Raw genomic sequence first — 25804 nt, forward strand, 5'->3', positions numbered from 1 at the left:
AGGGGTAGGCTTTGGATGCAGCGTATGCTTCGACCCTGAAGGGGGGTAAGCGGCGGACGGTGATGCAAGGTGCGGTGCAATCCCAAGATATGGGCGGCCACCAACCGCACTACGCGCCGCAGCTGCTCAGTCACAGCAGCGGGGCGCGTTCAGCAGGACGCCACACGGGGGGAAGCAAACCTTGGCAAAAGTCAGTCTTTACGTTGCGAGCTACGACTCGGGGGCCACAGGGTAGCGGTGCTCGGACCGGGCGGGTTATTTCTCACGGTGCGAGCCACGGCTCGGAGAGGCAATAGTCACGGTGCTCGGGCCAGGCTGCGCTGGTCCTTACTTTGCAAACTGCGGCACGACCAAGCAGAAGTTGCATTGCTCGGCGGGACAGGGGTGCCCAGGCTCTTCAGGGTGCGCAACGAAGGGTCAAAGGGCACTCAGCTTTCCTCGGGCAGCAATGCAGGGTCAGGCAACACCATCCACAGCATTTCCTTCATGAGGGTTGCGCCCAATGTTCTTGGGGCGCAGTTCAGGGGGCAGGCTCACACGCAAGCCCATGGAGATCTTTGTCAGAGATTGCACAAGTTGAAATACAAAGTCACTTCAGGTTTCTTCTCCTCTGCTTCTTGCAGCAAGGCACCCACCACAGGCCAGTCTCCCACGTCAGAGACAGTAGTCCTCCATGCAGCTTGCCCAGGTCCTTCTCTTCGGGCAGAGTTTCTTCTTGGCACAAACAGGATCTGATTTCTTAGGAGCAGGGCTCCTACTTTTATACATGAAATCCTTTGTTCTTTCAGGCCAGGGGGGGGGACTTTGCCTAATCCAGTTCAGCCCTTGAGCACTTTGTTTTGCAGACTCTGGCTTCTCCTTTCAGCGAGCAGGGCAGGGCCATCAGATGCTCCGCAGGAGGTGGAGCCAGCATTGTGGTGACAAGTACAGTCCAGGAGCACTCTGTTGACAGTCTTCCCCTCTCTCTTCACAAGGTGCAGGGCAGAGACATCAGCTGCTCCCCAGGGGTAGAGCCAGCATCGAGGTAGCAGAGCACAGCCCTATTCAGAGTCAGGGGGCACTCCCCCCACCCATCCAGGTGTAATCCCTCCATTCACCACCTGTCAGCCCCAGCCCTGTCACTCACAGAAAACAGAAAGCAGATACACATCGTAGCAGAGGCGGGCTGAAATGGTTAGGTAAGCAAATACTAGCTTTCTAAAAGTAGTATTTGCAAACACAGGATATTAAAATAAACTTTACTAGAAGATGTATTTTATTATTCTGAGTTCAGGCATACTAAACTTGACTTTCTACCATGTTCTCTGAGCCTGCTGGGATTATAGGGTGTAATAACTCCAGCAGCCCACTCTGGCCTATGAGAACAGGTAGCCCTACAATAGTGAAAAACGAAAATGGCTGTAATTCACTATTAGGACATGCCACACACATCAGGGCTTGTCCTACCTTATGCTTACAATGCACCCTGCCCTTGGGCCTACCTTAGGGGTGACTCACATGAAGTATAGGGAAGGTTTAAGGGCTGTCAAGTGTGTGCACTTGCCCAGCCAGCATGACAGTACCAGACTGCAAGCAGGTTCTGTAATGGCAGACCTTAGACACATTTTACCAGGCTGCTTCTGTGGGTGGCACAACCAGTGCTGCAAGTCCACCAGCAGCATTTGTATTTACAAGCCCTGGCACTCCTGGGGCACTTTAATGGGGTCTGACAGTAAACCAAATAAGCCAATCATGGAAACCAATCAATGTATACACTTTTCATAGGGAGCACTTGCACTGTGGCACTGATTGGCAGTGGCACCGTGCCCTGAGCAGCTAACACCAGCAAAAAACATGAGGCACGTCAGCAAAAAGTGGAAGGGAGACTCACGCCAAGGTGCCAGGTCTAACACTCAGGTATAGGTTGCAGGCACCAAATTGGTGGGACAAGAAAATGCCCACTTTCTAAAAGTTGCAGTCAGAATTGTGACTTAAAATCCAAATTTAGCATCAAAAAGAATTTTACATTATGATTCTTTAGAGACTAAGCATGACATTCCTACCTGCTCCCAATTAAATATCATTTATTAAAACAAAAAGGTACCCCAATGTCATCCTATGGGAGAGGTGTGCCTTGCAGTAGTAAAAAACGAAGTTAAGATATTTTTACTAACAGGACATGTAAAAATGTAAAGTACATGTCCAACTTTTTTGATACACTGCATGCTGTCCCATGTGCTGTTTGGGGGCTACACTTGCGGTGACTTATATGTATTAAAATTAAAGGTTTAGGCCTGGCAGAAAGCTTATTATAATGTGGGTGGTGGAATGCAAGACCTTTGTGCTCAATCTTTTCCTCTTTATTTAAATATACAATTTCTTCATCACAATAACGGCATGCAAACTTGAAAGCGTTTCGCCCAATGCGCTTGGAATACATTAAAAAAAAAGGAACCGGTGTAGATCCCATGCAAGATGCACAGCCATGGATGCATCAAATGAATCAAATCTCAATTTTAATCCTGTTTTATCTTTTTTAATTATTAATCCGTTACTTTTTCAACAATTCACTCAGTGTTTTCAATTCATTTTATACATGCAACTTCCCTTGAAAATGTCTTTTATAATGCACAGAAGAGTAAAACGTTTCCACAAGTCATTATAGTTTTTTTTAAATCCAATATATTTTGGGAATAGTATTCCCTTTGTCAGGGATATCTAAAATATAAATAAAACAAAAAGAACAATCAGTATTATCATCCCACTCCTCACCCGATTACCAGAAATAAAACACTACGTGTTTCTTACAGGCTTTTCCATTTTGTGTTCCCCATTGTATCCCACAGAGTATCATGCACATGTGCCCAACTTTTGCCAAACTAATACCTAACTTACGAGCTCATGCAGATTTCGACACCCTACGATGTCATATTGCCCCCCTACGTATTTTCTTACGGCCTTATCCCTACGCGGGACTACGCCCTTCACCCCATCTACCCCAAATGCCTTTCTTTTACAAGCTATACTTTTCAAACCCTCAAACAAAAGTGTGCTTACCGTGACTATTTATCCCATGCTACCTCGTACTCCATTCGAGCTTGAAACAAACTCCTTACAGCGCTGCTGAACATGTTTGAGAAACTCTTGTTCGCACCTTCATTACTTCTCAACTTTAACACACAGCACCATCAACAGTAGCAGCTGCATGTTTCTGCTCTGAACACTGCATTTCCCAACATACATCATTGTCATATTTACACTACAGATTGTAGCAGAGATTATGCACAGCACAGCTGATTTGATAACAATGGTTTCTTTCATGAAATGAATATAGCGCGAATATAACGAATTTCGTTGTTTGCACTGCATCCCCAAATGCGATGCAGTGCGCGCATTGAAATTTGTTTTATTTATTTAAATGTTTACTTACCTGCAAAGCTCCGTAATCCATAGATTACTACCCCCCACCCTGCCCCTCCCCCTCCCCACGTCACCGCCCTGCAGGTACACCCATTACAGACCGCAGCTGCATGTAGGATATAGTGGACTATGAACTGTGCCTGCGTTCCCACATAGCAGAGTACCTGAAGCAGTTAAACAAGAATTTTGAGGAAGAGGAAAGATAACCTTTCCTAGATCTCTTGTCACACAATGCCAAGGATTGTCGGTTCAGTGGAGGGAACAGTGCTCTCACCTACACCATCTCTCTGCTGCTGTTCTGTCACCAATTGTTGGAACAGCTTGCTGGCTTGTTCTGACAACTGGTCAGGCCCAGTGGTGGGTCCATGGTTTGTTGGCACTGGTGACTGTTTATCTGTTAAAAGCAAGACTGACCAGTTGCCAGACCAGGTGAAGGCCAACATCAATTCTGAAGTTGCTAAAATGTTGGAACTAAGGGTGATTGAGCCCTCCAGTAGTCCCTTGGCCAGCCCAGTGGTGCTGGTGTCCAAAACAACCCATAAAGTGAGAAACAAGAACTGAGGTTCTCTGTGGACTAAAAGGTGATCTCACCTCTGGGTACTGACAGATTACCCTAACAGATGTATCACTCTAAACAGGAAGTAGCCCTCTGTGGTGGAGAATGCAGACTTCTACATGGATCTTTCTGGCATAAAGAATGCTCCTGCCACCTTCCAGAGGCTAGTGACAGGGTACTGTCTCGGATAGAGACTTTCAGTGCAGCTTATCTAAATGATACAGCTGTCTTTAACTGCGCCTGCCAGGACCACCTGAACAACCTCAAGGAAGTGTGTCACGCCCTACAGAAAGCAGGGCTGTCTGTCCAAGCCAGCAAATGACATATAGTACAGGGATCTGTCGTATACCTGGGCCACTTGCATTGGATATTGGTTTGGAGATGCTGTACATGTCTGCTACCTACATTAGGGCATGTGAGCCTGTCAAAACCCAAACCCAGGTCAGGGAGTTTCTAGACCAGATAGGGTATACCAGGAAATTTCAAAAGGGCTATGGCTCCATTGTACCCCCTAACAGAACTCACTTCAACGAAACAGCTCAAGAAGGTTCTATGGGCTGAAGATCATTGGAAATCATATGACATCCTGGAAGAAACAGTTTGCTCAGCACCTGCTCTGAAAGCACCTGACTTTAGAAAGAGTTTGTTCTCCAGACAGATGCTTCTGAACAAGGGATTTGGGCAATGTTGTCACCGTTAAATGATGGGAGTCAGGATCAACTTGTTGCCTTTATTAGCAGGGGCCTCCTCACCAGAGAGCAGTGTTAGGGTGCCACTGAGAGAAAAGCCTTTTTCATAGTTTGGTCACTGTTAGAATTGGGAGTCTCTAGTTGGCAGAGGTGGGTAGCTTTGACCAAATAGGGACCCTTCCTTCTAGTCAGGGTAAAGGGGCACACACTGTGGATAACCCCTGCTCAACCCCTTGGTAGCTTGGAATGAGCAGACAGGCTTATCCCCAAGGCAAAGCATAAAGTAGTTTGCACCAACACCCACAATAACACTGTGACACACCATAAAAGGACACCACACAGGTAGTTATCAAAAATATATTCTTTATCCGGCAATTAGGCAAGACCAAATATTAAAATGTAGGGCCAACATACACAATGAACTTCTGTTTTCATAGAAAAGGAAAAATAGCTATCATGTAATGTTCCTTCAGCTCTCTCAAGAGTAAACCCTGCTTCTGCTGAGTAGCAGTTATGGGGCCAAACAGTTCTGTCCTTGTGGGCGACTCTCAGGGATCTCACTCGCACAAGGATCTATCCACAAGGCCCCTCAGTCTATGATTATTCTCCCCGGTATCTCCTGCTGACCCCGCGGTCAGCGATGGTTCCGACTTGCCCCCAAAAATGCAGGCGTGTGGTTGAATTAAGATTGCAGGCGACTACGGCAATGAGGCAGCCCTCCGCACCCAACCCTCAGGCAAAGACACACAGCACGGCTCGGGACTACGCTCCGAGCGTTACCTGGGGGAGTGCGGCTTCTCTGGCAATCCTTGGATCCCGGGGCGGCCTCCGGTGATACAGGCTTCTCTCTTGCGAGGTTCCCTGGCCTCCGGTGTCAGGCTGCTGATCTCCCGCGACGGCGGCTTCCTCGAAGAAAGGAGCACAAGCGCTGGGCCGTCACGGGCGCTGGGCCAATCCCAGTGCAGCGTTGTCGACGAGCCCCGGGAACACGTGACGCTTCTTTTCGTCCAGGCCCAATCACCGTGCGACTTCCTCTCGCAATGGACCAATGGCAGTGTGGCTCCTCAGTCGAGCCTCCTGCGGCAGTCCAATCCCAGCACGTCCTCTTCGGTGGTATCAGCAGCCCCGGGGCTGATGGTAGTGAGGTTCTTCGGCTGTCCTTTGTCCCGACCAGCGGCGGTGATGTGCAAACCTGGTGATTTGGGGCGTAGGTCGCAAGCAGGCCGCCCACGATGGCACAAAGTTGCTCGGGGGGGGTTACCAACACGAGGAGCCAAACAGTCCCACCGCCAGCGTTAGCTGGGTGCCGATGAGCACACCGATCCTCCCACGCGGCTGGCAGTTAGTAGCAAAGCACGGCTAGGCAAATAAGACGGTTCTTAGACCGTCTAGGCTCTTCTTGGGAACTTTTTTAACCCTGTGTTCCAGGAACAGGAGGCCAGCCCTTCTCAGGCCCTTGGAGACTCTAGCACACACAGCACACAGCAAAGTCTTGGTTGCAAGCAGGTGGGGGAGCACAGCACACAGCAAAGTCCCCTTCTTCTCTCCTTTAGTTGAAGCAGCAAAACAACAGGTCAGCCCCAGAGCAGGCAGCAAGGGCAGTCTTCCTTAGTTTCTCCAGCTGTTCTCTTTCCAGCAGAGGTTTCTCTTGATTGTAGAAGTCTAATTTTCAAGGGATCTCTGTCCTACTTTTATACCCCTAAAGTCATTGTTCTTCATGTGTTGGGGGTTCTGGACCCAGTTCAAACCAGTCCTGGGGGAACTCTGCCAGTGCCCAACTTCTTCCTTTGAGACAGGGGGCCAGGGTCCTCAGACGCCCAGCAGGAGGTGGAGCCAGTCCTTTGTGGAGGCAGGCACAGCCCAACTCAGCTACAGGGATTTCCCCACCCACCTCTCTAAATGCAGATGGGCCTATTCAGCCTAGGACTACATACCCAGACTCCTGGAGCCAAGACACCTCACCAGCCCCTGTCACTCCCCACAGCCAGACAGTCAATCCAAAAACAGGCAGAGACACACAGGAAGGTTCGAACAGAGAAACAGCAGCTTTCTAAAAGTGCCACTTCTAAACGCAGGATTTAAAAACCATCTTCACAAAAAGATGTTTTATTAAATTCTGAATTCAAGGGTACCAGACTCCATGTCTCCATCTTGTTCATATGGGAAGATAGGCTGGTATGATGGTACACAACTTTCCCCATTCTATCCTATGGGCAAGATGGCCTCCCAATAGTGAAAAACGAAATTGGCTGTATTTCACTATTAGGACATGTCACACACATCAGTACATGTCCTATCCTTCACCTGCACTGCACCCTGCCCAGGGGGGTGCCTTGGGCCAACTATAGGGGTGTCCTATGTGCACAGCAAGGGGAGGGGAGGGCCTGGCAAGTGTGGGCACTTGCCAGGACGACATGGCAGTTCACAGACTGTACCCAGGCACTGCGGTGGCAGGCCTGAGACACCATTTTAGGGCTATTCATGTGGGTGGCACAATCAGTGCTGCAGGCCCACTAGTAGCATTTGTCATCACCAGCCCTGGCACACTCAGTGCACTTTACTAGGGATTTCTTGGTGACACAAATATGCCAATCATGGATAACCAATCATAATAACAATTTACTGAGGGAGCACTTACACTTTGACACTGAACAGCAGTGGCAAAGTGCCCAAAGTGTCTAAACCAGCAAAAGTGAAATCCAGCATAGCATCAAAAACACAGGAGGCAGAGGCAAAAAGTCAGGGGTAACCACGCCAAGGACGTCAGGTCTAACAGTCACTGAAGAAGCTGAGACCATACCTGCTTAGGACACTCTTCGGGGTTCATACTAACCATAGGACCCTCAGTTGGCTAATGTAGATGAGAGGGGAGTACCACAAACTGTAGAGGTGGCCCATATCCCTACAGGGAATGTGTTTTATAGAGGAATTCACACCTCTGCTGACCGTGCCAATGTGGGTGGGCTTTCCAGGTCATTCTACTAAGACGATGAGAACTACAAGTTCATTGCCTTGGTAGTTCTCATCATCTAATTCCTTTGGAGGGGGGAACGATGTAAAAAAACTACTTTCTTGCTATGATGAATCACATTTTAGGATTGATGCTATTGGTTGGCTAACCAGGCCCCAGTGTGTGTGATCTGACCGCTCAAATCCTTTCCAATTGGCCAATGATCCTAATTGGCACATTTAACTTACCTATAAGTTGCTAGTATATGGTACCCACTCTATCCTTGGCCTGTAAGTTAGTTGTAACTAGTGGACTGCAGCACTTATTGTGCCACCTCTAGAGTCATCTTTTACATGGTCACTTTAGTTAATACAAAGCAGCCCAGAAGGGCAGTTTTATAAGTGCCATTTTACCTTTTTACAATCACACTTTTTAAAGGAATAAACTTAAAGTATTGAAAAATAAGTCACCCTTAGGTATGCCCTACATGCTCATAGCACAGGGTACTTGATATTTAAAAAGTAGGACATGTGGACCTAGGCTTTACATGTCCAGTCAATGAACAATCTCTGAAGTCATTTTTCATTGTAGCAAGGCTGGCTCTTGCATAGGAAAGCACTGGGTTACATTATAGCACCTTATAAGACATTACTTTAGTTTTAGAATAGCTAAAACTTTGGTTCAATGACTCAAATTAATGGGAATGTAAAATCCTGTTCTTAAAGGGCTATTCTAAAAACAGCACTTTTAGAGAGTTAGCATTTTCCTACATAAAGCCTCCATTGTCCCTTGCAAAGTTAATTTCCAACTGTCACCTGACAACTTGCTGGGAGTTGTGAATGGTTCCCAGGAAAGGGAACAAAAGGGACTTGGCTGGGAGGAGGTATAACCTCCTCCTGAAATGATGGATTGGGGCATGTGCTCACCAACTGCACAAGCTTCAAAGGGGCATTGCCTGTCAAAGGCAGATGTACCTCAGCCCTAGGACAGCCCCTGCCATTGTCCAAGAAGCCAGAGTGGCACCAATCCCAGTAGGAGGAGGAAAACCCATTTCAGAACTGATTTGCAAGTGTTTCACATTTCCCTAGACTCAGGGTTGGGCCTGGAGATCTGACCAGGGTAAAAATGGTTCTGCCATGTTGAATTTGGGAAGAGCAGGGAATTGAGGGATTGTTTAGGGCTACTCCATCAGGAAATCTTGTCAAAGCTGATAGGGTTGCCCCAGGCAACTTTGGCCCACATGCATCAAGCTAATTTGCGATTACAAACGTTGCTACCTGCAAAAAAAGGCTGTTTGGGATCACAAAATAGCTTATTCCTATGCTTGAAGCAAAATCGCAGAAAATCTTTGTTTTTGAAATATTAACAATTACCAAAATACCGAATCTGTAATAGCGATTCCGTATTAGGTATTCGCTAATAAGAAATCGCAAAATCGGATGCAAAAAAAAATTGCAAATACAGAATAAGTTAAGAAATGCACTTTGCATTTCTTTAATAAGAGGAAATCATATCAGGTGATAAAAAAATTCACTTAACGGGGCGTGGCCAAACAACATGGCCGATCGGACGTGAATCTGATCGGCTCCCTTCCAGGCCCTACTGCTTTGGACGCATAAAGGCATTTTACCGACCTTGCAAGGCGCCGCTCCGGGATGCAGTGGTAGCGCTGCACCTGGAGGTGCAACCTGCGACATCTGGGGTCCCGGTGGTCGTACGGTCACAGCCCAGGGAGAGGCAGGCAGATGCCGAAAAGGAGCGGGGCAGCCGCCAAGGCGCGAATATCGGGAGCGCGGGGCTGAAGGCCTCCCGCAGCGGACTGCAGCTTCCAAGTCCCTGCTTGGCAACTGGCAATGCAGAGCAGCAAATGACAACACTGATGCTAGTGGGAGAGTGCTCCTGAGCAGTTGAGATTCTTGAGAGCCCCCAGTGACGATCTTCAGAGGATGGTCGGCTCCTCCTGGTCTTAACACGGAGCCTCGCAAAATGGCATATGGAGGTGAGGAGTATAATGCGATCGGCGCCTCCTGACTCCCCCTGTGTTCTCAGTTGTCCTGTCCCCGACTATAATGCCCACACTGCATCATCAGAGGTATTGTGTCAGGCTGAACTGAGGCCCCACACATTTGCCTCTTCAGGAACTGAGCAAGTCTTACAATCCCTTGGAATGTGTGGCGGTGCCCCAAGGATGCTCTCAAAGGAGCTGCAGTCGTGTTTCCTCCCGAGGCTGAGCCCACATGGGGCCGCAGTGGACCAAGGAAGCAATCTGAGGGGGGGACAGATCCACCACGCAGGGGACGTGCATGGGGAGAGTGCTTGATACCAACATGGCTGACAGGAGGTCCTTCCTTGATGGTATATGATTTCTGCATGGCGCCGGACGACGTTGGAAAATATATCCAGTTGGGAGGGCTGTTGTAAAAGTGGACAGAGAGCGCAGAGGAGAAGACTGGGTGCTTCCAATTTTGGCGCATGCTGTTTCTAGTGGGATGCCGGGAGGAGTGACGAAGGCGGCTTTGGCTTGACCCCTGCGGTGGAATAGTGAGAGGTAAAGAGCGGAGGAGTGCGGAGGGAGTCTCTGCTGGCAGCCTCTGAGGGGGTGCAGATTCCACGTACCTGGGGGGCGGCCAAGAGCTGACAGAACGGAGGGCCCCCTATGCCACCCAAAAAGAACCTCAATAGTAGGGTCTCCAACTATTTCACGTTGGCGGTTAGGAGGGTCAACAGAAGATGGAGTATCAATGGCATTGACATGAGAAGATCTCTTGTCCTCGCTGCGTAACTTCAAACAGGAACTACGCGCCGAGCTACGGGCGGACATCAGGGCGGACATGGAAGCCTCGAGACCTTTCGCACGGAGGTGCGCGAGAAATTAGTGACTGTCCAAGCAGATATTGACTCTGTGGGTGCACGCACACTTGATTTGGCAGCACAACACCAGGAGATGGTGGGTAGAGAACACGGCCAACCTAAGCAAGCAACTGCGCGATTCCCTCCTCAAATGCGAAGATCTAGAAAATCGCTCTTGTCGCAACAACATATGGGTCTTGGGACTGGAGGAGGACTGCGAGGGACCTGACTTGGAGGCGTTTATGGTGAGCTTCTTCTCCTCTGTCCTCGGAGAGGATGGCCCAGAGGTTCGGCTGGAGAGGGTCCATAGAGTGGGCCACGTCTATCAGGGGAGAACCGCCGCCCACGGGATGTTCTGACCAAGTTCAGCTCTTTTAAGGTTAAAGAACTAGTTCTGCAAAAGGCCAGGGCCTCCGACTCTATCTCCTTCCAAAACACCACGTGTACCCTTTATCAAGATGCGGCCCAGGCCACTCTCCAGCGCCGACGACAGTTCCGACCTGTCACGGAACACCTAAGGGAGAAGAATATCAGATGCCGATGGACATACCCCTTCGGGATAGCCTTCCTGTGGCAAAACAAGCAGCAGCATTGTGTGGACCTCTCGGAGGCGGCGACCCTGCTGGGCTTGGAAATTTCCAAAACCTCGCCAGATCAAGATGGAGAAGGCCGAGCAGATCGGCGCAACGGCAGGCAATGGCGCAGAGTGGGAGGGTGAAACACAAAAGCTCCAAAATGAGTTTAATGCTCTAGCGTGTAGAGAGTTCCCCAGCTTCAGGTTTGGTCGGACGTGTAGAGAGATCCCTAGCTTCAGGTTTGGTCGGATTAATGAATGACTGATCACCCCTTTGAAAGAATGTACAGCTGTTTTGAGAGGGTTGTTCTTACCCGCCTCTCTCCCGCACCCATGGCTGGGTTTGGTCGCGAGTCCTGGGGATTTGGATGGAGCAGAGGACTTGCATTTTCTGCATTTGACTGGGTTTTGGATGCCCGCAGCCCGCCTGAGACTTTCCTTCTGGCACCTGTCATGGACAACACGTGAGCTCATTGTCGGTGTGATGTCGGGGTTAGAGGGTGTTCTGTATCCACACTGAAAGGAGGGGCTGCAGGAGGATGGGTTGTATCTGTCGAGACCTGCTCAATAGTGGGAGTTGGAGCTGTTCTCTAAAGTCAATGTCGTGTATGGTTAATGCACAGTTCAAAATGTCTTACTTTATGAGTGCTCAATTCAGGGGGTGGTATTGTTTCGCATTACAAGAATTGCCTTGATTGTTGAATTGACAAGGGCTGTCTTGGTGCTACTCTTTTTATTGTGTTAGGGAGGGGATGGGTGAGAGGGGTTTCTAGGAGGTCGAAGTGGAGGGGGATACCGTTTCTAGAGCAACTATTTTCCTCACGTAATCATGGTGGTTAGAGTAGTCTCATGGAATGCTAGGGGGTTGAATTCCCCAAATAAGCGCCAGCGCGTCTGGAAATACATAGTTGATCACAATGCACATATCATAGCTCTTCAGGAAACACACCTCAAAAAATCTGAAGATCAGTGATTGCACCATTAGGCTTACCCCCCATTATTCCGGTCCTCGCATTCCTCGAAACACAATGGGCTGGCACTGGTGTTCCATGCTTGGGTTCCCTTTCAGGCTCAGGACACTAAATCGGACAGAAGCGGGAGATAAATTATGGTTAGGGGGATCTGCGGGGTCGCCCATGTACATTCGCAGCACTCTATGCACCTAACACTGGTCAGCAGGATTTTCTCCTTTCCTTTCTTATGACTTTAGAAAATCTCATCCGGGGGGACATATTGCTCCTGGGGGACTTCAACTTAGTCTGAGATTTAGACAGCGACACATTACATTCACACAGGGCTCCGGGGGTGGGGTGTGGGTGGGGGGGGGAGGGTTGGGTCGGCGCTGCGCTCAAAACTTCAACGCTTGGTGGATGTTTGGTGGGAGGCCAATCCCACATCAAGAGATTACTCGTACTTCTCACAATCCACAGAATGTATTCCCGTATTGATTACGCTTTCCTGAGTCAGTCCCTGCTTCCTTCTGTAGTACAATCACAGTTTCACCCAATCTGCATTTCGGATCATGCTCCCCTAGAGATGACGATCACGTGGCCAAACCCGTGCCCTAAACACACCAGATGGTATGTCCCCAACTTTTTATGTAGAGACAGACTCCTCAGAGATGAACTGAGGAAGACTATCAAGGGGTATCTCGAGACGAATGACCCTGAGGACACCTCTCACTTTGATACTTGGGATGCACTTAAGGCAGTAATCTGGGGCAAGTGCATAGAATTGGCTACTACCTTGCGTTCCCAACAAGGAGCGGAACGTCTTCAGCTTGTCGATGAACTTAAGCATGCTGAACAGGCACAAAAGTCCCAACCTTCAACTCTGACTCATCGGAAGGTTACTTCCTTAAAGGGGAAACTGCAGGCCATTTACACTAATAGAGCTGACAAATCTATCCTACGGTTGCAGGCCTGAGGTTACGAGAGTGGGAATAAGGTGGGAACCTTGCTGGCACGCCAACTACGGGCCAAACAGGAACGTGAGTACATCAAACACATAGTAGATGGCAATGGTAACTCTCACAGATCGGAGGAGGGTAAGGCTGGAGCTTTTGAAGCCTTTTGTAGGACCCTGTATACCTCGGAGTCCTCGGGCGATCGATTCATCGGCTCACTTAGACGCTCTGGACCTCCCTCAGGTAGGGGCACGTACCAATGAAGAGTTGTCGCAACCCATCTCTGTCGAAGAAGTGCAAAAGGCAATCGATTCCCTTAAACTCCAGAAAGCTCCTGGTCCGGACAGATTTTCAGCCCACTTCTATCGGACGTTCGCACCAGAGCTTGTCCCCTTCTTAACTGTATTGTTTAATTCTATCGCTTCTACACATAGGGTTACTCCTTCCATGGGAGAGGCAATAGTGGCTGTAATTCCTAAACCGGGCAAGGATCGGCACACTGCTCCTCCTATGGCCCGATCGCTTTGCTGAACCTTGATGCCAAAATTTATTCCAAAATCCTGGCTACATGTTTAGAAACTATCCTACCTGCTCTTGTGGATCTGGATCAATCCGGGTTCATTAAGGGGAGGCAAACTTATGACAACTTGAGACGCATCATCCATATCATTGAAAAATCTGGCAAGACGAATATTCCTGCAGCACTTTTCTCGTTGATGAGGAGAAAGCTTTCCATCGCGTGGAATGGTCCTTCTTATTTAAAGTGCTTCAGCGCTTTGGCATCAGCGAAACCTTCATTGGGATGATATGCGCTAACTATCACTCTCCTAGCTCTCGGGTCCTTGTCAACGGAGTGGCGTCCTCCCCCTTTCCCTTGACACGTGTGGCGAAACAGGGTTGTCCCCTATCTCCCCTCCTCTTTGCTTTGAGCATTGAACCTCTGGCGCATCGGATATGGGGTAATGAGGAGATTAGGGGAATACATTTTGGCACAGAAGATCATAAGATATCGTTATTAGCCGATGACGTGCTCCTTCCGGTGACAGATCCCCAGGTTTCTCTCCCGGCTATCCAATCCGAGCTGAAAGTGTTTGAAGAGGTAGCCGGTTTTAAGGTTCACCTAACAAAATCTTTCCTATTGAACCTGACAATACCCAAGGACGAATGGCGGCGGATCGAAGGGATGACACCCTTTTGTTGCACCTCGAGGGAAATTACCTATTTGGGAGTTAAGCTTACCCCGAGGGTGCAGGAACTGTTCCAGGCTAATTCTCCTCCCCTCATGCGTCAATTGAAGAGCGATTTGGGCAAATGGAGCGCAGCTTACATTACCTGGATAGGCAGGATTAATGCCATTACGTTGAATGTTCTCCCTTCGTCTACTTTATCTCTTTCAGGGGCTTCCTATTGCAATTGAGAGAGGACCTTTTCGGGAATTGCGAACCATGCTGACCAAATTTATTTGGCTGGGGAAGAATGCTAGACTTCCGTACAAATTGCTCCTCAGACCACGCAAGGAGGGCGGCCTAGCATTACCGGACTTTCAATCTTATTACAGCGCAGCACAATTGTGTGTGATCACGGAGTGGTCACTGAGGGAATCAGAGAAGAATTGGCTTCACATAGATAGACAAATAAATGGGTGCACTATTTGGGATCTCCTCTGGAAACCTAAATGTAATAGACCTCGCAATGCTTATATTAGCACTCCTACTTCCACCACACTTAAGGTATGGGACACTCTCACCTCCAAAATTCAACGTACGGCCTTCCCATCCGCTCACACGCCTATACACTTTAACGCAGCATTCCCCCTGCTCTACAAGACGGCCGGTTTGACGCGTGGCGGGAAGGGGGATGTCTCATGATGTCCCACTTGTTTGAGAAGGGAGAACTCCTCACATTCCAGAAGTGCAAGGAGCAGTTTGAGTTAACTAATAACTACTTGCAATTGAAACACTGGGTGCAACAGCCTCTGGTGCGGCAGGCCGCTACCAGGGAGTTGCTCCCTATCGAGAGGTTCGCGCAATCGGGGTCATCCTCCAAAGGGTGTATATCCTTCCTTCATGCTCTTATCCAAGCCCTGAGCCACAGAGCAATCCAGCGCTTCAAACAATTCTGGAATAATTTGTTGGAGGCCCCTATAGAGGACAAGCAGTGGGAACACTTGGGAAGGGATATAGCGAAATTCAATCGCTCCATGTATCTCCGGGAGGCACTCTACAAAATTATGTACGATTGGTACTCAGAAATTACATACGATTTTTCCGGGAACCTCTGATAGGTGTTGGAGGGGGTGTGGGCTTTTAGGCGATTTTAGACATATTTGGTGGGAGTGCCCTGTTATCAAGCCTTTTTAGAAGGAGATCCTGGCTCAAATAAAACTTGTCTTGGGCTACTCCATTCCCGACTCTGTAGAACATGTCTTGCTAGGGGTTGGGGACCCACTCCTGAGAAGACAGACACAGAGCGACAAGTCCGTCCTTTGGTTCTGTTTGGGGGCTGCGAAAATGGCAGTAGCTGCAGCGTGGAAGAAGCCGGACGCCCCATCCCTAACCCAGTGGCATGCTAGATTGTGACGGGCTTTGGCCTTGGAGCGTATGAATGATATTGTTGAGGACGCCAGGAAAGGTTTTGATTACATTTGGTCTCAACTGGTCAGATATCTATCAGAGGGACTCCCGCTGACAGCTTGTAATCCAAGGCTTAGGGCTCTCCATCTATTTCTAATCTAGACACCGTACTACTATAGAGTGCTAGGTCTGCTGCGCTGATCATTGGGATGTAGACCTCGGCGCTCCATCCCTCGTACCCATTTCTTTTCTTTTTTCAGTTGCACCATGACAACATTGTTCGTTTTTTTTCCTTTCGGTTTACCGTTTTTCTCTTAGGTATAATTAAGTTTCCTTTTCATGTTACTCTCATGGGAGAGTAGACGGTTATCAGAGAACATTACTTGGTTTGCGACGTGTCCTGAGGAAACTGTGTCATATAATAAACTACATCCGTGTGGTCGTAGGGGGCAGAATGTAGCTCTAATGAATGATTTGTATAACTGGGCGGATGATACTTCTGAAATTTGTCACATTTGTAATGTTTTTGTTGCAATCCCTGAGTAAAAATGTCAATAAAAACATTTTGACAAAAAAAATTCACTTAACAAAAAACAAGTGTACATCATCAGCAAACTACTTAAACAGTCTCAGATTGCATCTGAATGTTTCACAATGGCAGTGCTCTATGCCATGGCGAGGAGGATGAGACTAAGAGCAGCAGCACAGAGAAGAAGGAGGATTCAGGAGAGAATATTCAAAGTGCATGTCACTTTGCTAGTGCAGACAGAGGAGGAGATATATGAGAAATATAGGCTGAATGCTGCCACAATCTTAGATTACATTGCTGAGTTAGACCCAATAATGCAGCGTCAGATGTGCAGGACACATGCCATACCCACCCTTGTGCAGGTCCTGTGTTCTCTGCATCTCCTAGCTTCAGAAACCTTCCAGGGAGTAATTGCTGCAGCTGGAGGTGTTTCTCAGAGTGCACTAGTGCGCTTTTTTATATGTTTCCTAAATGCCATGTTGCAGAGGATACACCACCACATTAGGTTCCCCACAACACCACAGGAATTGATGCAAACTAAATGAGATTTTTATCAGGTTGCACAATTCCCACTTGTGATTGGTTGCATTGATGGGATGCATGTACCCATATGTCCCCTCTCAGTGAATGAGTATATCTACCGAAACCGTAAATCTTACCATTCACTTAACATACAAGTATTCTGCAACTCTAAAACAATAATCACAGACATAGTGGCAAGTTACCCTGGCAGTGCACATGACGCATACATCTTCCGGCATAGCGGTATACTCAGACGTCTACTTGCGGGTGAATTTGGAGAAGGATATTTGCTGGGTAAACAGATTTAATACTGTCTTGCACACCTGTCCACCATGGTGACACATAGCAGTGGCTAATGTATATTTATTTTTTACATTCCTGTAGGTGGTAGAGCATATGCTGTGAGGTCTTTCATGCTCACTCCCTATCTGAATCCATCTACACAAAGGGAGCAGCGATACAATCAGGCACACATTGCGACCCGGAATGTGATTAAGCGGACATTTGGTGTACTCAAATCCAGGTTTCTCATCCTTGACAAAACCGGTGGGTCGTTACAGTATAGGCCGGAGTCATGCTGTAAAATTGTTGCAACATGTGCTATGTTGCACAACACAACCACTAATAGGGGCATTCCCCTGGAAGAATCTGATAGCGAGCCAGAACCAGACAACCAGCCAAGTCAACCACGCCAAGCAGCATGCGGTCCAAATGCAGCAGAGGGGAGACAGAGATGGGCAGAAATCACACAACATGACTCCTAAGGTGAGTAATAACAAAACAACACAGTATTTGCTTAAAGGTTTATTTTGATAGTTGTGTGGTTGTATTGATGCAAACATACCATGTGCAAACAAGTGCAGTGTGGGTACAGACAATTGAAAGTCACTGCCTAGGCACTGCAACTTCAGTGTGAACAAGTTACACATTTCTGGTTACTGCACCAGATTTTTACATGTCCAAATGCCTATTTCTTCCGGCCACGCACTCCTGTGGTCCTTTCAGTAGGTTCATCTACATCCCTCATTGTGCCTTCTGTGCTGGCATGACTCCTGGTACTGCGCCTCCTGCTATGTGCCACAGGTTCCAGTAGGCTGCTGAGGCTGGAGGCCTCCTCACTGTCCCCCCTGCATGCATGATGTTTCCACTAGCTGCTGCTGTCTGGAGTCCTTCCACAGCAGTGGCGACCTGGATGAGGCCCCTGGCCACATCCCCGCAGCAGTGGCTCATCTCCACCTGCATGTTGACCGCACGCTTGAAATCAGAGCTGTAGTAGTACTCAGCCTATTTATTGCCCTGGCGTAACTGTGCATGCAGCCTATAGAATGGTGATGCCTCCTACCATTTGAGACATGCTCAGCCTGGATGACCCTGCACATATCTTCTACGGCAGTTGCAACACGGGCAGGTTTTTCACTGTTTGCCCTGTGCCCTCCAACTACCACAGTTGTCAGCTCTCTCAGGCAGTCATATATCCCACCCATGTGTGTTGCCATTGATCCCAGTTGGGCCTGCATAATACCTATATTCTTTCCTTGCAGGGGATGGACCCTCAGCATCTTGGCCTCAGGCACACTGCAGGCAGCTTCACTATTGTCCTCAGCAGATTTCAGGATTGCACTGGGCCTTCACCTGCAGAACTGCATGGAACGGCGCCGCATTGTTACCTCTGGTGGTGGTGTTGGTGTATGGGCAGGCTGCTGTGTGGGGCCTCCTATTTGGCTGTCCTCATCACTCTCCAAATCAGACAGTGGTTGGACTATTCTCCTGTGGTGAGTGGGAGCAGGTATGAGTGAGGATGCTGGCATTTCTTGTCCCTCATCAGGCTGTTCCATTTGTCCCTCTGATTCGTGGTCATCAGCCACGTCATTGTCCTGTGCTGCATCTGTGATTAAAACAGTGCAAGTTTAGTTGTTTTTTTTTTTGCACATGTTTGTAACATAGCGCCTGTAATGATCTATTACATGTACTTATTAATGTAAAAAGTCTACTGTTGTCACTCCCTTGCAGTACTCTGATGTAGTAGAGCTTTGTTAGTCCCTCCTTGCCTTGCCCTAACATTTGCCTGCATACAACTTCAGCAATGCATTATGGTGTTGCAAGTAAAAGGTGGGCTGGATTCAGGTGTGCTACACTACGCAGAGTATGTGTTTGGGGCAGTTTGGGTTACATATGACATAAAAATATGTTTAGCTGTGCTCTTACCATGGGAGGGACCCGCATGTCCTGAGGTGTCGATCTGTGTAATCCCGACAACTGCCTCTGGCTGCAGAGTGGATTCCACCATGTCCTCCAGTGGGGTGTTTGCACGATCGGTAGATGGCCCCCCTCCTGTTTTTTTGGCTCCGGCTAGTCTTTCTTTCCCCCTTTCTTTTGCTCGGCTGCGCAGGTCATACCATCTTTTCTGCAGGTTATGGATGTCACAATGTGTTACCCCCACAGCATTGACTTTAGCTTGTACCCCAAGCCAAATCTTTTTCTTGACAGACTCAGCAACATGCCGAGATAGCTTTCCAAACAGCTGGCCATGTTTCAATGCCACTTCCTCAGTGAGGATTTCAAGTTCTTTTTCACTCAATTTTATCTTTCTCTTTCTGCCTTCTCCTTTTTGTTGTGCTTTTTCTGAGGCCATGGTGATGTTTTGTCACAGCTTCTGCTCTAAACACAGTTTTTCCAGGCTGAGCTTCACCAGTCTTCCTCCTCCCCAGACTCTCCCCGTGTACAGGTGAATAGAATCAGTGAATCACTTCCTGGTTGTGATGCCATCGCAATGCAGCAATATGGGAAAATCACAATTAGCAATTCTGTAATAGCGAATTTGCAATTACAGATTCAGTAAATAAGTAATCGCTAATGATGATAGCGATTTTTAAGAAATCGCTATTTTTTACCGATATTCTTGATGCATTGGCTTTTGTGATTCTTTAATAGAGATTCCTTATTTATCTCTATTAAGGAATCACAAATCATTTCGTGATGCGTGTGGGCCAAAATCCTTATTGGGCAGGGCGTCCCCCCACAAACAAATGCCAGGAATAAAAGTGGCACCCATGGGTACTTTGTTCTGAAGAAAGTACCCAGGGGTGTTCTGCTGAAGAATGGGGGACCTGAGGAAGACAGGGCTCAGAAGGTGAAGTACTGTCTCTGAGGACTTCAGAAAGAGGACTGTACCCTCTGTAACCCGGAGAGTAAAACCAGAAGGGCTCGACCTGTTGCCATTTAAACCCAGAACAAAAGAGTAGACTCCAAGGGCTGGTTGGTTAGCCTTCTTTTAGGCTCCAGAAACACAAAAGCTACACAAAGCCTGCAACTCCAAGAGCCCCGCTGACAAGTTCTGAATGGATTTGCCCTGAATCCTGCTGGGGGCTTCTGTGAGGTTGTCCTAACCCTCCATGTGGTACCCACAAGGTCCCGGAACATTGACTGGTGTTGGAGTGTACTCTTCTGCAACAATTGCAAAACTTTCTCTGTTCTGCAAGAACTGCAAAGCTTTTTCCGAAAATAATCAGAGGGTACCACAGGATCGTCACCGAGCTGCAGCAGCTGTCATCTAATCACCTGCTGGATTCAACTTGATGTTTTTCCCGGTGCACAGACATAATATCGACTCCACAATATCGAATGGACAAAATATCGAGTTTTAAATATCGTTTGGAGAAAATATCGACAGGACAGAATATCGACAGCCAAAATATCGTTTTTAAGGTAAGTGAAGTAATATCGACTGTAAATAATATCGAAAGTAAAAAATATCTTTTTTTATATAATATGTAATTATTTATAGTGTTTTTATGTTATAATATGTGTGAAAAGTGTCATTTTATGTTATAATTATTTTTAATTAATGATTTTTTAAAAATTATTGTGTAATTTTATTCTGTAGCGGGTTGTGGGTTTATAGGGGAATAGGGTGGGAAGTAATTTAATTATAATTAATTAAATATGTAAATGTATTAATTGGTAGTAATAATTAATTAATTGGTAATTAAATATTATATGTTAATTATTTAAAATTTAATTGGTAATTAATTTAATTTAATTGATTAATTGCTAATTATGTAAATTAAAATAATGTATTTCCTGTAGCGGGTTGTGGGTTTATAGGGGAATAGGGTGGGAAGTAATTTAATTATTATTTATTAAATATGTAAATGTATTAATTGGTAGTAATGTTTAATTAATTGGTAATTAAATAATATTTGTTAATTAATTAAAATTTAATTGGTAATTAATTTAATTTAATTGATTAATTGCGAATTATGTTTAATTAAAGGGGTATTTTTAGGGTTCAGGGTCAGTTTTTAGTTTTTGGGTAAAGGGGTATTTTTAGGGTTCAGGGTCAGTTTTTAGTTTTTGGGTAAAGGGGTATTTTTAGGGTTCAGGGTCAGTTTTTAGTTTTTGGGTAAAGGGGTATTTTTAGGGTTCAGGGTCAGTTTTTAGTTTTTGGGTTAAGGGGTATTTTAAGGGTTCAGGGTCAGTTTTTAGTTTTTGGGTAAAGGGGTATTTTTAGGGTTCAGGGTCAGTTTTTAGTTTTTGGGTAAAGGGGTATTTTTAGGGTTCAGGGTCAGTTTTTAGTTTTTGAGGGAAGGGGGTATTTTTAGGGTTCAGGGTCAGTTTTTAGTTTTTGGGTAAAGGGGTATTTTAAGGGTTCAGGGTCAGTTTTTAGTTTTTGGGTAAAGGGGTATTTTTAGGGTTCAGGGTCAGTTTTTAGTTTTTGGGTAAAGGGGTATTTTTAGGGTTCAGGGTCAGTTTTGGGTTTTTGGGTAAAGGGGTATTTTTAGGGTTCAGGGTCAGTTTTTAGTTTTTGGGTAAAGGGGTATTTTTAGGGTTCAGGGTCAGTTTTGGGTTTTTGGGTAAAGGGTTTTTTTAGGGTTCAGGGTCAGTTTTTAGTTTTTGGGTAAAGGGGTATTTTTAGGGTTCAGGGTCAGTTTTTAGTTTTTGGGTAAAGGGGTATTTTTAGGGTTCAGGGTCAGTTTTTAGTTTTTGAGGAAAGGGGGTATTTTTAGGGTTCAGGGTCAGTTTTTAGTTTTTGGGTAAAGGGGTATTTTAAGGGTTCAGGGTCAGTTTTTAGTTTTTGGGTAAAGGGGTATTTTTAGGGTTCAGGGTCAGTTTTTAGTTTTTGGGTAAAGGGGTATTTTTAGGGTTCAGGGTCAGTTTTGGGTTTTTGGGTAAAGGGGTATTTTTAGGGTTCAGGGTCAGTTTTTAGTTTTTGGGTAAAGGGGTATTTTTAGGGTTCAGGGTCAGTTTTGGGTTTTTGGGTAAAGGGTTTTTTTAGGGTTCAGGGTCAGTTTTGGGGTACACGGGTACAGGGGTACAGTGTAAAAATAAAGTAAAATTAAATTTACATTAATTTAATTTAATGAAATGAAATTAAATTAAATTATATTTAAATAATTTTAAATAATTTAAATTAAAAAAAAATATTATATACTTACCAATACTTACGTTGTAATGGTAGTGCGTTGTAAAAGTTGCGTTGTAACGTCATATATCCACTGTTGTACTCTTTGCAGTGGGAATAGTAATTTGTACTCTTTTGTATTTGTACGTTAATAATATTGGCTATTATTTAATTAAATTTTGTTACTATATATATATATGTTTTAAGAAATATGATTAAAAAATTATTATTTTTTTACTTTCATTAATTATTTAATTATGAAATGTTATTTTAAGTATTGTTAATTATATTTTAGTAATTAATTGTTTATATTAATGTAATTAAACATTGTTTTTATTAAAGTCGATATTTTTTACAACTATATTTTTGTTAACAATATTTTGTACTCGATATTTTTGTACTTACCTGTTTGTACATACAAACTCGATATTTTGGTTGTAGATATTTTCTCGTCGATATTTTGGGTAGTCGATATTTTGGTAGTCGATATTATTTCAGTGATCCGTTTTTCCCTGCTAAAAGAAGTTTAACTTCCAGAAAAGTTTTGAATTCTGAGGCTGATGTCTAGGAGAAGCCGACCGGCAACAAGACCTTTGTTTGGTGCAAACTTCGGACTTCACGCACTCAGAACTTTCCGGCCATCGACACCAAGAGACTCGTACTTCCTGCCAAAGCCAAGTCTTCCATCGAGGTCACTGCACTTCGGCCAACCAATAATGACAAACTCTCCTTTGGATGCAGCTTAAAGCCCAACCTGCCAACTACCTCGTCAACGAGATTCTTACTAGAATATCAGCTACGTCAGAAGGTAAACTTTCCAGTCGAATGAACCTGGTTCCTATATCCCGGTTAAACGTATGGAAATCAGATCTACGGTGCGTTCCAGCGGGATTAACAACGGACCCAGGCTGTATTGAGGTTGAAGGCAAGCGGCTTGACTCTCGTGGTTGCTCCCGGTCACCTTTCCTTAATTCGGACTTAGAAACTTTTACAGAGCTTTTTCTTGCGGGGTCCCTTGATGCTCTTCACCAGGCCGGGTTCCGTGAGGGTTCGATAGCCTCGGATTTCACCTACTCCCGGTCAAACTCTAGAAGTCGGACCTACAGAGCTTTTCAGCAGGATGAACCTGTACAGCAGGCCGACTTACGGTTGGCGGTCGTAGGCTTGGCTGGCCAGTTTGAGTCGGTCCACTTATGTAGCTATTTCCCAAAGTTGCTACAAACTTCTACAAACTTGGGGAACTTGAAGTTCCCCAAAGGTTCCCAAAGTGTCTCAAACTTACTGCAATGGTCTGGAAGCTCCAAGAGGTTCCTTGAAAGTGGAGGACTTCAGTTCCCACAATCCACGTGGACAAAACCCTTAAAAATCCACTAGCAGTGCACCAGGTTGAGGATTCTTGGTGGTGATGTTCCAGGTGAGCTTTAACCTGTAGCTTGGAGGGAGTCCACTCTTTAGTCCTTTTACAGGAAAGTAGTCCACGGGGCTGTAGTTCTGGATGGTGCAGAAGGCACAATCTTCAGAGTGCTGGCCTTAGTGATATACACATCAAACGCATCAGCATGGCCCTTCTTGCTCTCTTAGGTTTCAAGCAGCAAATCTGAGAGGTTCTGCCACTCTCAGATACTTATTCCAAGTTCTTTGGGTCAAGCAGGAGAGCATGCCTGTCCAATGGGAGAGCAGGGTAACACCCCAAGATATGACCACATCCTTCAGAGTGTGGCACTATTTTGTCAAAGAGTGTACCAATTCTTCTAAATTCATCATGGCTGATTTTCCAGCAGGGAGAGAAGAGGTGGCTAAACACACCACTAGGATGGGTAATCTCCATAGCCTCTGCTCCTTGCATCTACTCTTTTGAACTCAGCCGGATGCCCGGTTCAAGGGAAGAATGAGCAGAGTTGTACATGACACTGGTGTCTTCCCCTTCCATTGAAGTCCATTGTTTACGACTCCTCCCCCTGCTCTGGTATTCCTGTGTAACAGAACACCTCCCTCCCAGCAGAGCTGGTTAATCCCAGGGGTTCTTTATCTCTTCTTCAAAGGAGCCTGGCTAATCCACTTAACTCTGACCAATCAGGACAGACCACTGGAAGGCCGAATCTCGGCTTACAGACAAGAAAGTCTTATAACTTCTTGTCTGTACATTTTAGGAGAAATTTAACAATATCATATTGTTGGATTTATCAATACCATTTTGGGAAGTCTTTGAATGCTATTTTTATCATTCTCCTAGCGGGATTTATCATTTAATAACATCTTGCCTTGTTAACCTGTGTGGAAGGGGATTTGCAATGGGAAAAATGGGCCATTTTTCCAGCACCAGGGCTTTTCAAAAACATATTTTAAAAGTACTCTGCCTATATCTACAGGACCCCCACCCCTGGAACTCCTAGGGGAGACTTTAGTGGTTCTAAATATGTAAACATATTGCAGATTCTCCCTCTACAGTGCTCCTAGCACCAAAGTCAGATTTGTGCAGCACTTTATCACAATGTGAGAGGGAAATGTGAAATTTCACATAACCCAGGGGATCTAAAACTGATTTTATAAGGGGCCTCCTTATAAATACCTGACCCCCCATCTGTGGGACACCTAGGGAAGACCCTGGGGACACCTATTATGCCCAAACATTGTAGGCTATCCATTTTTAAGTGCTCCAAACACCAAAGTCGAGTTTGGCCACAATTTACCTTTTTAAAAGCCGTCCTGCAACACAGAGCTACTTTTAAACTGACCTTCGGCTTTAGCAGTGCACACATGCAATTGCAGAAAGGGCTGCAGGCCTCCTAACTGCCATGCCCTATTATGTACCAGGGCCTTATAGGGTAGGTCATGTCAATCACAGGGGTACCCTAACCCATAATCACTGTATTCTAATTGTCTCTTTCAGCATTGACTGACCCTGGGCTCTGCCTAACCAAGTCCAGGGCCAGAGTCAGTTACGACCAGTACCAGACAGCAAAATGTTGGGGGGTATCCAGGGCACAGGATGACTTTGCAACAGCTTTATACTTATATTCTAAGTTGAGCCTGTCTGTTGTGTGCTACAGCTATCAAGGGTTGAGCTCAGGTTTTCTTGATTTAAACCCAACTTGACCCAGTAAAGATTTGTGCTATTATTACTACTATCTGTGTGTTGTATTATGCCATTAGGACTACTATCCACTTCAACTAATATTTCACTTTCTCACAATGAGGCTGTCCTAATTGAACTGCTTTAAAAGCAATACATCTGTTGTGGTATTAAAGAAAAGAGTCAATGAAATGTTTAGATTATTTCAGGGTGCTTGGTAATCGAACAGTTTAATGTGCCTGTGTTTGTTTACATTAGCACTAGAGAATATGTTGCACGAAAAAAATCTTTACAATGGGACAGGAGAAATGTAAGACGGTTGACAATGGGAACTAGTCATGCATTTCTAAGTGAGCGCATTGATATGACAAAATGGAACAAGTGTCCAGATGAACAAAGCAATTTTAGGGTTGGGCCCCCCCCCCCAATTCAATTTTGCAACTGAAAACTGCTTTGAGCAATCTACTAAACACCTTTTAGGAGTTGGTAACTTTTTACTTCTTATGGCTTTAGAAATGGTTAAGAAATTGCTATTTGGAAAGGGCAAGTTGTAGGAGTTTCTTTAAATTATTGATCCTTATCCAGATATGTCAATGGTTTGGAGCCGAAACTGAAGTCGGTAACTTTCTAATGGTTTACGAGTCTTACGACGACTAAGTTGGGGGAGTAACCCATTTGCAAAAGGGAAGCAGTCCCATAAGGACCCCTTCCCCTTTGTGAGAGTTAAAAAGAAAAGTTTGTTTGGGAGTAGCCAGTGGTCACTCAGAACATGGCAAACCCTC

The sequence above is a fragment of the Lissotriton helveticus genome, chromosome 2_1, assembly GCF_964261635.1.
Source record: "Lissotriton helveticus chromosome 2_1, aLisHel1.1, whole genome shotgun sequence".
NCBI classification, from domain to species: domain Eukaryota; kingdom Metazoa; phylum Chordata; class Amphibia; order Caudata; family Salamandridae; genus Lissotriton; species Lissotriton helveticus.